We start from the raw sequence: 13,107 nt of genomic DNA on the forward strand, positions 1-13,107 counted from the left end.
CACACACACACACACACACACACACACACACACACACACACAGATCTCTCAGGTGGCAAACAAAAGTATGTGACCATAATTTTCGGGGAGATACTGCATCTCTTTTTCGATGTTCTGGAATGTAATTCAACTCCAATACAACAGGGGGCAGTGTAGCGCAGGGTAGTCGACCCCAAGTCGCCAGAGTTCTGTAAGATGTAAACAACGTAGTGTTTGGTAAACAATAACGTCGCCCGCGGATTTGTAAACCAGCTAGCTTGATCACGTTTTAATATTTTATTTTATATTTGAAGATTAGTAGCTAGCTATGGCTCAGAATGTGGGAGGTCATGAATACGTTGATATGGTTAGTTAGTAAGCACGTTGTCTGGGTGAACGATATTTTGTCATGATAAATCTGACGGCTCTAGCTAACGTCGTTATCTAGCTAATGTAACAGCTGTCATGTAGCTACTGGGCAAGCAAGTTAATATCACTGACGTCACTAGAAGATGGAACAAGTCTTTGTAAGCCGCACACAACTAGATAGGTAACTTGCTGGTAGCTGTTAAAGGGGCAATCTGCGATTCAAACAACAACAAAGCGGAGACCCCGCCATCCAGAGATGCTTAATAGTCACATGTACAGGGTTGCAGGTGTGATTGCAGGGTACAGTGAAAATCTTAGGCTCTGAGCTCCAACACGCAGGACTAAGTGAAATAAAACAATAACATTGAAATTAAAAAACAAAAATATTAATAGAAATATATAGCTGACTAGTGGTGAAATAGCAGGTAGCTGACCAGTAGTGGCTATTCAGCAGCCTGAGGGTAGAAACTATTGGCCAGTCATCCGGTTCTTGCCATGATGCTCCTGTACTGCCCGAGTCTGAGTGATTGAAGCGAGGAGAACATCGCGTGGCTACGGGGTCCCTGATGATCTTCTTGGCCTTCCTGCAACACCTGGCGTTGATTTGGTACGCAGCTGGAGGATGGTAGCCTGGTTACCAGAGAGCCCTATTTCTGCCCAAAATCTGTCCACTTCAGCATAGCCTTAATTATTAAGCAGGTGAGGAGTTTTTGAATGGGGGGGAAATTAGATATTGAATTTAGTCAAGATAAATATGAATTGATATTTTGATACGTGAGGCTTGTTTAATCTAATATAAGTTTTGTAATGCTTAGGTTGTTAGGAGTGTACTGATAAAAGTGTGATGCACATCCCTGTTGAAATTCGAGATGGTCTATGCATATTCATGAAGCTAGCATAGCATCTCCCGCTCCATTGAATATAGGTGGTTGAGGTCAACACCCTTCATCAAATATATAAAAACAATTATTCAAATAACAAGATGTATCCACCAAATCCGAAAAGGGGAATAGACTGTAGTTGACAGCCCACAGTTCCACTCTGTAGACAACTATTACATTGTTTACAAACAATGGAGTAAAAAAACGAATCATTTGGATTGTGATGGGGTATGACAGTTGAACTTAGCTCAAGAGGCATTTATAAGTTACATTCTTCAAGAATCAGTGGGTATACACTACCGTTCAAAAGTTTGGGGTCACTTAGAAATGTCCCTGTTTTTTTTAAAGAAAAGCACCATTAAAATAACATTCATCAACAGTGAAGAGGCAACTCCGGGATGCTGGCCTTCTATGCAGAGTTGCAAAGAAAAAGCTATATCTCAGACTGGCCAATAAAAATGTAAGATTAAGATAGGCAAAAGAACACAGACACTGGACAGAGGAACTCTGCCTCGAAGGCCAGCATCCTGGAGTTGCCGCTTCACTGTTGACGTTGAGACTGGTGTTTTGCGGGTACGATTTAATGAAGCTGCCTGTTGAGGACTTGTAAGGTGTCTGTTTCTCAAACTAGACACTCTAATGTACTTGTCCTCTTGCTCAGTCGTGCACCAGGGCCTCCCAATCCTCTTTCTATTCTGGTTAGGGACAGTTTGTGCTGTTCTGTGAAGGGAGTAGAACACAGAGGTGTGCGAGATCTTCAGTTTCTTGGCAATTTTTCGCAGAACAAAAATAGACTGATGAGTTTCAGAAGAAAGTACTTTGTTTCTGGGCATTTTGAGCCTGTAATCGAACCCACAAATGCTGATGCTTCAAATACTCATCTAGTCTAAGGAAGGTCAGTTGTGTTGCTTATTTAATCAGAACTACAGTTTTTAGCTGTGCTAACATAATTGCAAAATGGTTTTCTAATGATCAATTGGCCTTTTAAAATGATAAACTTGGATTAGCTAACACAACGTGCCATTGGAACACATGAGTGATAGTTGCTGATAATGGGCCTCTGTACACCTATGTAAGTATTGCATTTCTTTCAAAAACAAGGACATTTCTAAGTGACCCCAAACTTTTGAATGGTAGTGTATATCACTAATTTAACAGTCTGAAATGGATGTAGCAATCACAGATTGTATCTTTAACTCCCCTCACACCTATCTGATTCAGGGAGGTTGGGTTAAATGTGGAAGACACATTTCAGTTGAATGCATTCAGTTGTGCAACTGACTAGGTATCTTTCCCTAATGCGTTAGCCATTGCTCCCCTTCACAACGTTTTTGTCCTCTTGTTGTGTTGTAGCTATACCCATTCTTGTTTAGCCCTGGCTATGTGACCTTTGTTATTCACTGCTCGTTAGCTAGAGGTAATAGGGTTAGGGTTATTGTCAAATTACAGTGAACAGCAACCATATAGGTGATCATATATGGGCCAGGAGTAAAAGTAAGCGTATATAGCTTTACACAAATAGTTTGGGAAAATAGAAGTGCTATTACTCATTGCCCATTGCATTCTTCCTCCCTTGATAGATTTACCTGTGAACCCCCCCACTGTGTGCTCACTCCATGGCTGGCCTGGGCCACAGCCGAGGTCGCGGCAGAGTACATGTTGACACTGAAGCAGGAGTTCAGGGGAAACATGAAGAACCTACCATTTTATGTCCGTCCAGCAGTCTCCAAGAAAGGTACCTAAGCCTGGGAACACACCATTTCTGTGTGTTAGCGATGAAAATAGTAATTACAGACATCCAAACGTTTCACAAATTAGACAGTTAATGTCTTGTCACTGTCAGCAGCTCCCAATGGTGTTATTTTATTAAAATGATACAAAGTTTTAGGTGATACAAGGTTTGGCTGACATTACCTAAATCAGGGGTGGAAATATTGTTCAATTATTCAATCAAGCATTCAATTATGCTTCGATAAGAACATTTGGGAGCAGCAAACGAGGCAGATGTGATAATACACAGAGGCTTTCTTTTCAAAAACATGTTTGTTCTTGTACCATGTTTAAGAAATGAATGAGCTTCTTGTCTGACTTCCAGATGTGGAGCGGTATTCTGATAAATATCAGAACAGTGAGCCGTCAGACAACACCATTGAGTGGAATCCAGGTGAGTCAGCTGCATCATACCTCCTGTTCAAAAAAATGTAACTGAAAGGTGATAGAAACTACGGAACATGTATTGGAAGGATTGCATTGTACGATCTGATTACCAGCATAACACTGTTAAACAGGGATTCATAGAATCAAGGATCTAATCCTGAAGCAATATGAAATCACTCGCTACGCCACCCCAGAGATGTCAGCCACAATGGAGTGTGAATGGTCCCGATTGAAACTGTCTGGTGACCCAAAAGGTGTCAAATGGGAGAAATTGAGCTGTCACTCACAATTAGTCTGCTGAATAGAGGCTGATTGGGAAAACCGGATGTGAACCAACATTCCATCATTTTGACAAGGTAATTGCTGTGTAAAAACAGTATTGTAGCACCTGTGTGTCTACTGATTGATTTTATTTTATTTTTGTTTTTTAACCCCAGACTGGAAAAGGCTACCAAAAGAGCTTTGAATTCGTGTCAAGAAGGCCCTAAAAGAGAGTAAGTGGATGATACAGTGTTGTTTTATACCTCACATTGAATGACTGGACATTTTTGTGAGTAATTCACTATGAAAACCCACCCACCATGTAATCACAGAAGACTATTGTAATACATTTTTTAAAACAAATCCATTCGTTTTGGAGTTCTGTTTAGTTTGCTTCCTGCAGGACTTGTTGACATGTACGTTGCTGGCGAATCACCAGTCTCTTTCATAGCATATTGTTCCCACATGATTTTTCTTCTTCCTACTGGCTGGGCGGAGTACTGAAGACAGAGGTGTCTTCTGAAGAACACTGTGTCTGACTGCTCCCTAGAGACATGAATGCATCAATTTGCCCATCTTTTGAACAGAAGGATAAGATAAAGTCACTGCTGGTTACTGACAATGACAATACTGCCTGACTTATACATAAATGATCTGCCCTTCTATTATGAGATAAATATAGCTTTTGGTTGAATGGCCTTTTAAATGAAAGGAGAGGAGGGGGAAATAGATAGAGGGAGGTGGTTTTTCACTAATGATTGACTTTTGTCCCTTTTTGTCTGTTACAGACACCTCTCTTAGTGTGGAGGCAACTGTGGACTCCAAACCCAGAAAAAAGACCCGGGTGGACAAAGAGTAGATCATCCATAAACTAGAGGTGGGAATAGTAGGTACTCAGCCAGTACATCAGACATTAACTCCATAGTCTGGATTCTAATTGACCTCTTCACCACATCTATAAGCATGTAACACAACTCAATCTCAGCACACTAGATTTTGTGGCAGGGTAGCCTAGTGGTTAGAGCCTAGTGGTTAGAGCGTTGGACTCGTAACCGAAAGGTAGCAAGTTCTAATCCCCTGACAAGGTACAAATCTGTCGTTCTGTCCCTGAACAGGCAGTTAACCCACAGTTCCTAGGCCGTCATTGAAAATAAGAATTTGTTCTTAACTGACTTGCCTAGTAAAATAAAGGTTAAAAAAAAAAAACGAGGGAAATGTTTCTTGCTGTTAAACCTCAAACGTAATGTAAGCCTGGTGTGTTATTTTACTATCAATGTTCCTTTTCTTTTAGTTTCTTTTGTATTCATTTGTGTCATATTTTAGACATTAGAGGAGGAAGTGACCTCAGATGAAGAGGAAGGGGAGAGGAAGAAGCAGGAGGAAGAGCAGCAAGATGGGGAGGAGGAATATGATGAAGAAGAGTTTGAAGAGGTAAGCATCTGTAGCCAATGTCAAATGGCTCGCTTGTAAGCGGTGTGCGCTAGTAGCGTTCAATTAGTGACGTCACCCACCCTGAGACCTGAAGTAGTTGTTTCCATTGCTCCGCAGTGACAGGTAACAATGCTTCCTGGGTGACCGTTGTCGCTTCGTTCAGATGGTCCCAGGTTAGAGCAAGGAGAGGGACGGATGCAAAACTGTTATATATCCAAGCTCTTTCTTACTTTTTTAATATGGTCCCATGCCCCCCACAACCTCAGTGAGAGAATATCCTTACTAAAGACAATTTCCCTGATACATTTTCCAGTGACACCAATGCATGATTTAACAGAAAGTTAGCGTTGCAAACACATTTCACAAGGTCGGAATGAGCTCATACGTAGCATTTTTTCCCACTCTGATTGTGTTCCCTCAGGAGACCGACTATATCATGTTGTACTTTGACAATGGAGAGGAGTTCGGAGGGGACAGTGATGAAAACATGGATGAGGCCGTTTACTGATACTTTGAAAAACAACAACGACAGAGAATTGAGCATGCCCAGGACCCAAGAGTCCTGGGAAAATATATGTGACACTCCAGAACTGAGAGACACTCCAAAGCTGAGAGGATGTGCTGTTGTTCTTAGGTCCATCTTGTATACATGGCCTGAAATTTTCTTAACTCGACACATGAATCTTCCAAATAACCCAGGATTCAGGCTTAAAAAATAATTTCAGCAGAAGAAGCAGGTCGCACAGTTCAAACCTGCAATAGTTTTAAATGGCTCTTAAGTGTGGTGGTGTTATGGAGAGAGAAGTACGTCATTCTCCATAAGCAGACATCTTTTCTCCGTTTCAACAATTATTGTGTAATTTCTTAGGTTTTTATCCAATTATAGAAATGTTAAATAACTTTGAAGATATAAAATGAAGGTGTTTAACACCAATTTTAATGTTATGTTGTTTTATGTAGTTTATATGTAGTTTTTAAAAAGTTATGCTTTGTAAAACTTTTATATCCATGTAATATGTTATATCCATGTAATATCCCAATGTTGTTTGTTATGAAAGAGGATTTTACTTCACTTGAAATTCTGAAAGAATAAATGGCAGCTAATTTGTAAACTTGGCAGTTTTATTTTCTATGCTGCACAAACTGTTTTCCAACTAGAAGCTGTACCAGTTCACCAGATGTTGCATGATAATACTTATTTCACACCAATAGGTGGCGTAGTGCTGAAAGTTGAAGCAGCACACACAAAGTTATCAGCAATATGCCATGCTCAGTCAATACACATTTTATAACAACTGATATTTTCTGACCTTCATTTTCTATTTTCTGAATGCTATTTGCTGACCAGTAATCAAAGCTGACAAGAATCAAAGCTTGTATATGTACAGTGAGCACATTCTCTCCTGAGTTTTGATATGTATACTTATAGTACACAAAATATATACTGTACATTCCCCGACCTTGGTGTTCCAACAGATATGCAGTGTTCTTTTATTCAGGAATGGCAGGTGGACAGAGACAGATGCATGTGATGGATTGTTATGGTATGAGAAAGCTTTGGATTTCATGTCAGCAGACTTGGAAACACAGACAAATTAATGCAGCAGTGTCTGCTTCAAGAGAGCACCTTGCTAATCTGATTTGTTCAGACACATTTTCATATATCACTGTGCAGGGTGATGCACTAAAAGGTAGAAGCAGTAGGCTGTAAATGCTCAAAAAATTGTGCAGTTTATTAATTCAATACAAGTAATTTAGAAGACGTGGAAGTGAAGAGGACACACACACACACATTGCTAAGGTTTGCACTGACTCAGCAGTTTCTAAGGGTTTCACTTTATAGCTCCAGCTATCCTTACTGTAAGCGTACTGTAGTTTATATACTCACTGTTTATTAGATACACCTATCTAGTACTGGGTCGGACCCCTCTTCGCCTCCAAAACAGACTGAATTCTTTGGGGAATTCTACAAGGTGTCGGAAACGTTCCACAGGGATGTTGGTCCATTCTGATGCAATGGCATCACACAGTTGCTACAGTTTGGACTGCGGTACATTCATGCTGGCAACAAGTCCGTTCCATCTCGTCCCAAAGATGCTCTATTGGATTGACAATGGGGACTGCAGGCCACTCAAGCAAACTGAATTCGCTGTCATGTTCCAGCAGATGTTTTACCAGTCCTCAATTGTCCAGTGTTGGTGATCGCGTGTCCACTGGAACCGCTTCTTGTTTTTAGCTGTGGAACCCGGTGTGGTCGTCTGCTGCAATAGTCCGTCCATGACGAGCATCAACGAGTTGTGAGTTCCAAGATGCCGTTCTGCACACCACTGTTGTACTGTGCCGTTATTTGTCTGGCCTGCCTGTTAGCTTGCATGATTCTCCTCCGACCTCTCTCATCAACGAGCTGTTTTCACCCACAGGACTGCTGCTGACTGGATGTTTTTTTGTTTGTCGTACCATTCTCGATAAACCCTAGACACTGTCGTGTGTGAAAAGCCCAGGAGGGTGGCCGTTTTCATAGGTACTGGGTTCGGCTCGCCTGCCACCGACGATCATTCCACGTTGAAAGTCACATAGGTAACTCTTTTTGCCCATTCTTACGTTCAATCGAACAGTAACTGAATGCCTCGATGCCTGCTTTATGACAGGCCACGGCCACTTAACTCACTGTCTGTAGGAGCGATCCATTTTCATGAACGGGTTGGTCAACCTAATAAACTGTCCGGTGAGTGTATAACTTAGCATCTGCTTGTAAGTCTATTTTAAACTTTGTTGGTCTGGGTCGCTATACTTGGAGTTTGGGGTAGATACTTCTTTGCTGTGCTACTGTTAGTTGGGTTGTACATCATTTCTTGGGGGGCATGGAAATGCTGTGCTTCTGATGATGGCATATGTGACTTTTTGTTGTGTAAATACTTAGTATGGAGTCTCCCTGCTGTAGAGAAGCCTGAAGCACGTTGTCGTCCCTGTGCAGTAAATCTCTCTCTCACACACACACACACACACACTATGATTCTGTGTACTGTGCTCAGCTTTCTAAAAGTCAAATGTCTGTTTTCAGACTGGTTACTGCACTATAGAACAGAGGCTCAATGTGCAGTAAAAGTATTCTTCTTCTTTCATGACTCCCAATTAGTCAGCATAATAACATTTGAGGTTTTATGCCTTCACTGTAAATCTACTGGACCCTGGACATCATCCGTGTGGCAGTGCTTCAGGCAGGGCCTCGTCTCCTTATTTGACTTATACCTTTACACGGCAGGACCAGGTGGTGGGCTCTTCCAGTAGCTTCCTGCCACTGTCCTCAACCAACATCTGCATTGTCTCTATCAATGCCACCTGCCTCTCTCATGGCATATGCTATTTTATAGTAATTCCAGGTACTGCTCTATGAATAGTGTGCATCACTGTACAAGCCTTCTTTCTGTGTTCATTTCACAACCGATAATGTTCATATCAAGTTTGTTACACAGAAGCCTAGGTCCCCTGTCTCCTGCTTAGTGCAAATACCAAGGCATTGAAATAAGAAAATAAGAAAGGTATTGCAATTGCATTTGCATGAAATTACATTGGCACAATTTACTTATCAAGTTTGATGTATTATGATTATTCAAGTCAAATGTTTTGTGTCTAGGGTGCAACTCTAGAATGTTGAGCCCAGGCAAGGTGGTATCTGATCTGCTGTTGAATGTCTCACGCACCAAATCCTGCCTATCCCATAGAGGCGTAAAATGATGTGATGTGTGGCGACTGTGCTGCCTGTCCTCCAAGGAGCTGGGACTAATATAATCCTTCTCTACAGGAGTACTCATTCAGAAGCACAAATCCATATGATTGTGACTGAGACAAGCTGTCTATCCAATTAAATATAATTGAGAGTTGTGTTGGTTTATTCCCATCTGAGTAAAGGATATGTAAATTGGGTCGTGCCATTTGGCCTTTAGCATGCTTTTATGATTCACTTTCTTGAAATCTGACGGGAGCTACTTGGTAAATGACAGTCATGATACCCTACTCAAAGAGGCCTTTGTCCTGCAGACTGCTTCCTCAAAGGAGTTTGGGACATGTTGTAACCTACTTGACTGGGCTCAAGGAGTCAGCACTCGGCAGCAACTGTGCGATCACTCTGCCATAGGAGTGGGTTCTGAGAAAGGACTGTTGCTTTGATGTGAAGGCTGAAGGATGCTTCTGATGAAAGAGCTATTGTGACAGCACAATGCTATTCAGACGGGGGTGTTCAGATCAAGTTATGGCTTGAATGGGTTTACATCACTAACGCCTGAGGGAGGGCGATTTGAGGACCCTTACAAAAAACAAGTTCCAAGTAGGTCAACAGAAATGGAGTGCAGGAGGAGTGTGAAGTAAAACCTCCCAAATGATGGTTACAGAAAACCCTGTTGTCAAAGCTACTTATTTCTGAGAGGTCTGCCTGGAATAGATAGTCTGCGCATTTCATTCCAAGAAACCGAGCTGAGGCTAAGTACTGTGGCAGATTACTCACTGCCACGGAACATGGGCTGAAACCAGAGCTGATGAGAAGGAGAGTCCAGGGAGGAGGGGGGGATAAAAAGGTTACAGTATAAATGCATCTGGGGTGATTGACAGTACCCTTGACTTTTAGACACTTATCAGGACTTTCCAGAAGCCATTTCAAAGGTTCTCTGTGGCTCATCCTGGATTTTACTCAATCATTCTCAGATTATTTTTAACCTGACCATAGTATCATCATGAGTTAAGTCAAACTAGATGATAGGTGATGCCTAGTCCATTTAACATAAACTCAACTAAAAAAGAAACGTCCTCTCACTGTCAACTGCATTTATTTTCAGCAAACTTAACGTGTAAATATTTGCATGAACATAAGATTCAACAACTGAGACATAAACTGATCAAGTTCCACAGACGTGACTAACAGAAATTGAATATTCTGTCCTTGAACAAAGGGGGGGTCAAAATCATTAAGTACTGCAGTGCATCTCCTCATGGACTGCACCAGATTTGCCAGTTCTTGCTGTGAGATGTTACCCCACTCTTCCACCAAGGAACCTGCAAGTTCCGAGACATTTCTGTGAGGAATGGCCCCAGTCCTCACCCTCCGATCCAACATGTCCCAGGCTTGCTCAATGGGATTGAAATGCGGGCTCTTTGCTGGCCATGGCAGAACACTGATATTCCTGTCTTGCAGGAAATCACTCACAGAATGAGCAATAAGGCTGGTGGCATTGTCATGCTGGAGGGTTATGTCAGGATGAGCCTGCAGGAAGGGTACCACATGACGGAGGAGGATGTCTTCCCCGTAACGCACAGCGTTGAGATGGCCTGCAATGACAACAAGCTCAGTCCGATGATGCTGTGACACACCGCCCCAGACCATGACGGACCCTCCACCTCCAAATCGATCCCGCTCCAGAGTACAGGCCTCGACGATAAACGTGAATCCGACCATCACCCCTGGTGAGACAAAACTACGACTCGTCAGTGAAGACTTTTTGCCAGTCCTGTCTGGTCCAGCAACGGTGGGTTTGTGCCCATGGGCGACGTTGTTGCCGGTGATGTCTGGTGAGGACCTGCCTTACAACAGGCCTACAAGCCCTCAGTCCAGTCTCTCTCAGCCTATTGCGGACAGTCTGAGTAATGATGGAGGGATTGTGTGTTCCTGGTGTAACTCGGGCAGTTGTTGTTGCCATCCTGTACCTGTCCCGCAGGTGTGATGTTTGGATGTACCGATCCTGTACAGGTGTTGTTACACGTGGTCTGCCACTGTGAGGACGATCAGCTGTCCTTCCTGTCTCCCTGTAGCGTTGTCTTAGGGGTCTCACAGCTTATGGCCGTATGCAGCTCATTGAGTGCGGTCTTAGTGCCAGCATCAGTTTGTGGTGGTAAATAGTGTGGTCTACAGCTTATCATGAGATACTCTACCTCAGGAGAGCAAAACCTCGACTTCCTTAGATTTCGTGCACCAGCTGTTGTTTATAAATATACATAGACCGCCACCCCAACAGGCAGCTGTTCTATCCTGCCCAAAAATTGTAAAACCCGCCAGCTGTATGTTATTCATGTCGTTGTTCAGCCACAACTCGGTTTTTGAAGGAACTCGGCAGGTAGGTTGGCCCAGACATCTTGGAGAACTAACCACAGTTCATCTGTGGATTTAGGAAGCCTCAGGTGCTTCTCTCTCTTCATGTAATCCCAGACAGACGCAATGATGTTGAGATCAGACGTGGGGGCCATACCATCACCCCAACTCCATTTGCTGAAATGCAGCCCCAAACTTGCAAGGAACCTTCACTATGGTTCACTGTTGCCTGCAGACGCTCAATCGTGTACCGCTCTCCAGCCCTTCGGTGAACAAACTGCCTTCTGCTACAGCCAAATATTTCAAATTTTGACTCATCAGTCCAGAGCACCTGCTGTCATTTTTCTGCACCCTAGATCCTGTGTTTTCGTACATAGTTGAGTCGCTTGGCCTTGTTTCACGTTTTTTGGGCGCAAGTCTTCCATGAAGGCAACTTCTGACCAGACTTCTCCGGACAATAGATGGGTGTACCAGGGTCCCACTGTTTTCTGCTAATTCTGAGCTGATGGCACTGTTGGACTTCTTCCGATTGCGAAGGGAAGTAAGCATGATGTGTCTCTCATCTGCTGTAGTAAATTTCCTTGGCCGACCACTGTGTTTACGGTCCTCAACGTTGCCCGTTTCTTTGTGCTTCTTCAAAAGAGCTTGGATAGCACATCTGGAAACCCCTGTCTGCCTTGGCATTTCTGTCTGGGAGAGACCTTGCTGATGCAGCATAACAACATTGTGTCTTGTTGCTGTGCTCAGTCTTGCCATGGTGTATGACTTTTGACAGTAAACTGTCTTCAGCAACCTTGGGAGCTGAGTTTGGCTGTTCCTCACTCAATTATTTTCTTCCTACAAAGCTGTTTCCATTTCAGTTAATGATTGTGTTTCAACCTATATAATGAATTGATGATCATTAGCACCTGTTTGGTATAATTGTTTCTCATACATCTGACTATATACAGTGCCTTGCGAAAGTATTCGGCCCCCTTGAACTTTGCGACCTTTTGCCACATTTCAGGCTTCAAACATAAAACTGTATTTTTTTGTGAAGAATCAACAAGTGGGACACAATCATGAAGTGTAACGACATTTATTGGATATTTCAAACTTTAACAAATCAAAAACGGAAAAATTGGGCGTGCAAAATTATTCAGCCCCTTTACTTTCAGTGCAGCAAACTCTCTCCAGAAGTTCAGTGAGGATCTCTGAATGATCCAATGTTGACCTAAATGACTAATGATGATAAATACAATCCACCTGTGTGTAGTCAAGTCTCCGTATAAATGCACCTGCACTGTGATAGTCTCAGAGGTCCGTTAAAAGCGCAGAGAGCATCATGAAGATCAAGGAACACACCAGGCAGGTCCGAGATAATGTTGTGAAGAAGTTTAAAGCCGGATTTGGATACAAAAAGATTTCCCAAGCTTTAAACATCCCAAGGAGCACTGTGCAAGCGATAATATTGAAATGGAAGGAGTATCAGACCACTGCAAATCTACCAAGACCTGGCCGTCCCTCTAAACTTTCAGCTCATACAAGGAGAAGACTGATCAGAGATGCAGCCAAGAGGCCCATGATCACTCTGGATGAACTGCAGAGATGTACAGCTGAGGTGGGAGACTCTGTCCATAGGACAACAATCAGTCGTATATTGCACAAATCTGGCCTTTATGGAAGAGTGGCAAGAAGAAAGCAATTTCTTAAAGATATCCATAAAAAGTGTCGTTTAAAGTTTGCCACAAGCCACCTGGGAGACACACCAAACATGTGGAAGAAGGTGCTCTGGTAAGATGACACCAAAATTGAACTTTTTGGCAACAATGCAAAACGTTATGTTTGGCGTAAAAGCAACACAGCTCATCACCCTGAACACACATTTACATTTACATTTAAGTCATTTAGCAGACGCTCTTATCCAGAGCGACTTACAAATTGGTGCATACACCTTAAGACATCCAGTGGAAC

General features: G+C 42.6%; 1 pseudogene; it reads left to right on the forward strand.

The window, feature by feature from the left end:
* Window positions 1–2,706: 2,706 nt before the first annotated feature.
* Window positions 2,707–6,190, forward strand: LOC118367686 (DNA-directed RNA polymerase III subunit RPC7-like; annotated as a pseudogene).
* Window positions 6,191–13,107: the final 6,917 nt, after the last annotated feature.

This window comes from Oncorhynchus keta, chromosome 34, assembly GCF_023373465.1.
Source record: "Oncorhynchus keta strain PuntledgeMale-10-30-2019 chromosome 34, Oket_V2, whole genome shotgun sequence".
NCBI lineage: Eukaryota > Metazoa > Chordata > Actinopteri > Salmoniformes > Salmonidae > Oncorhynchus > Oncorhynchus keta.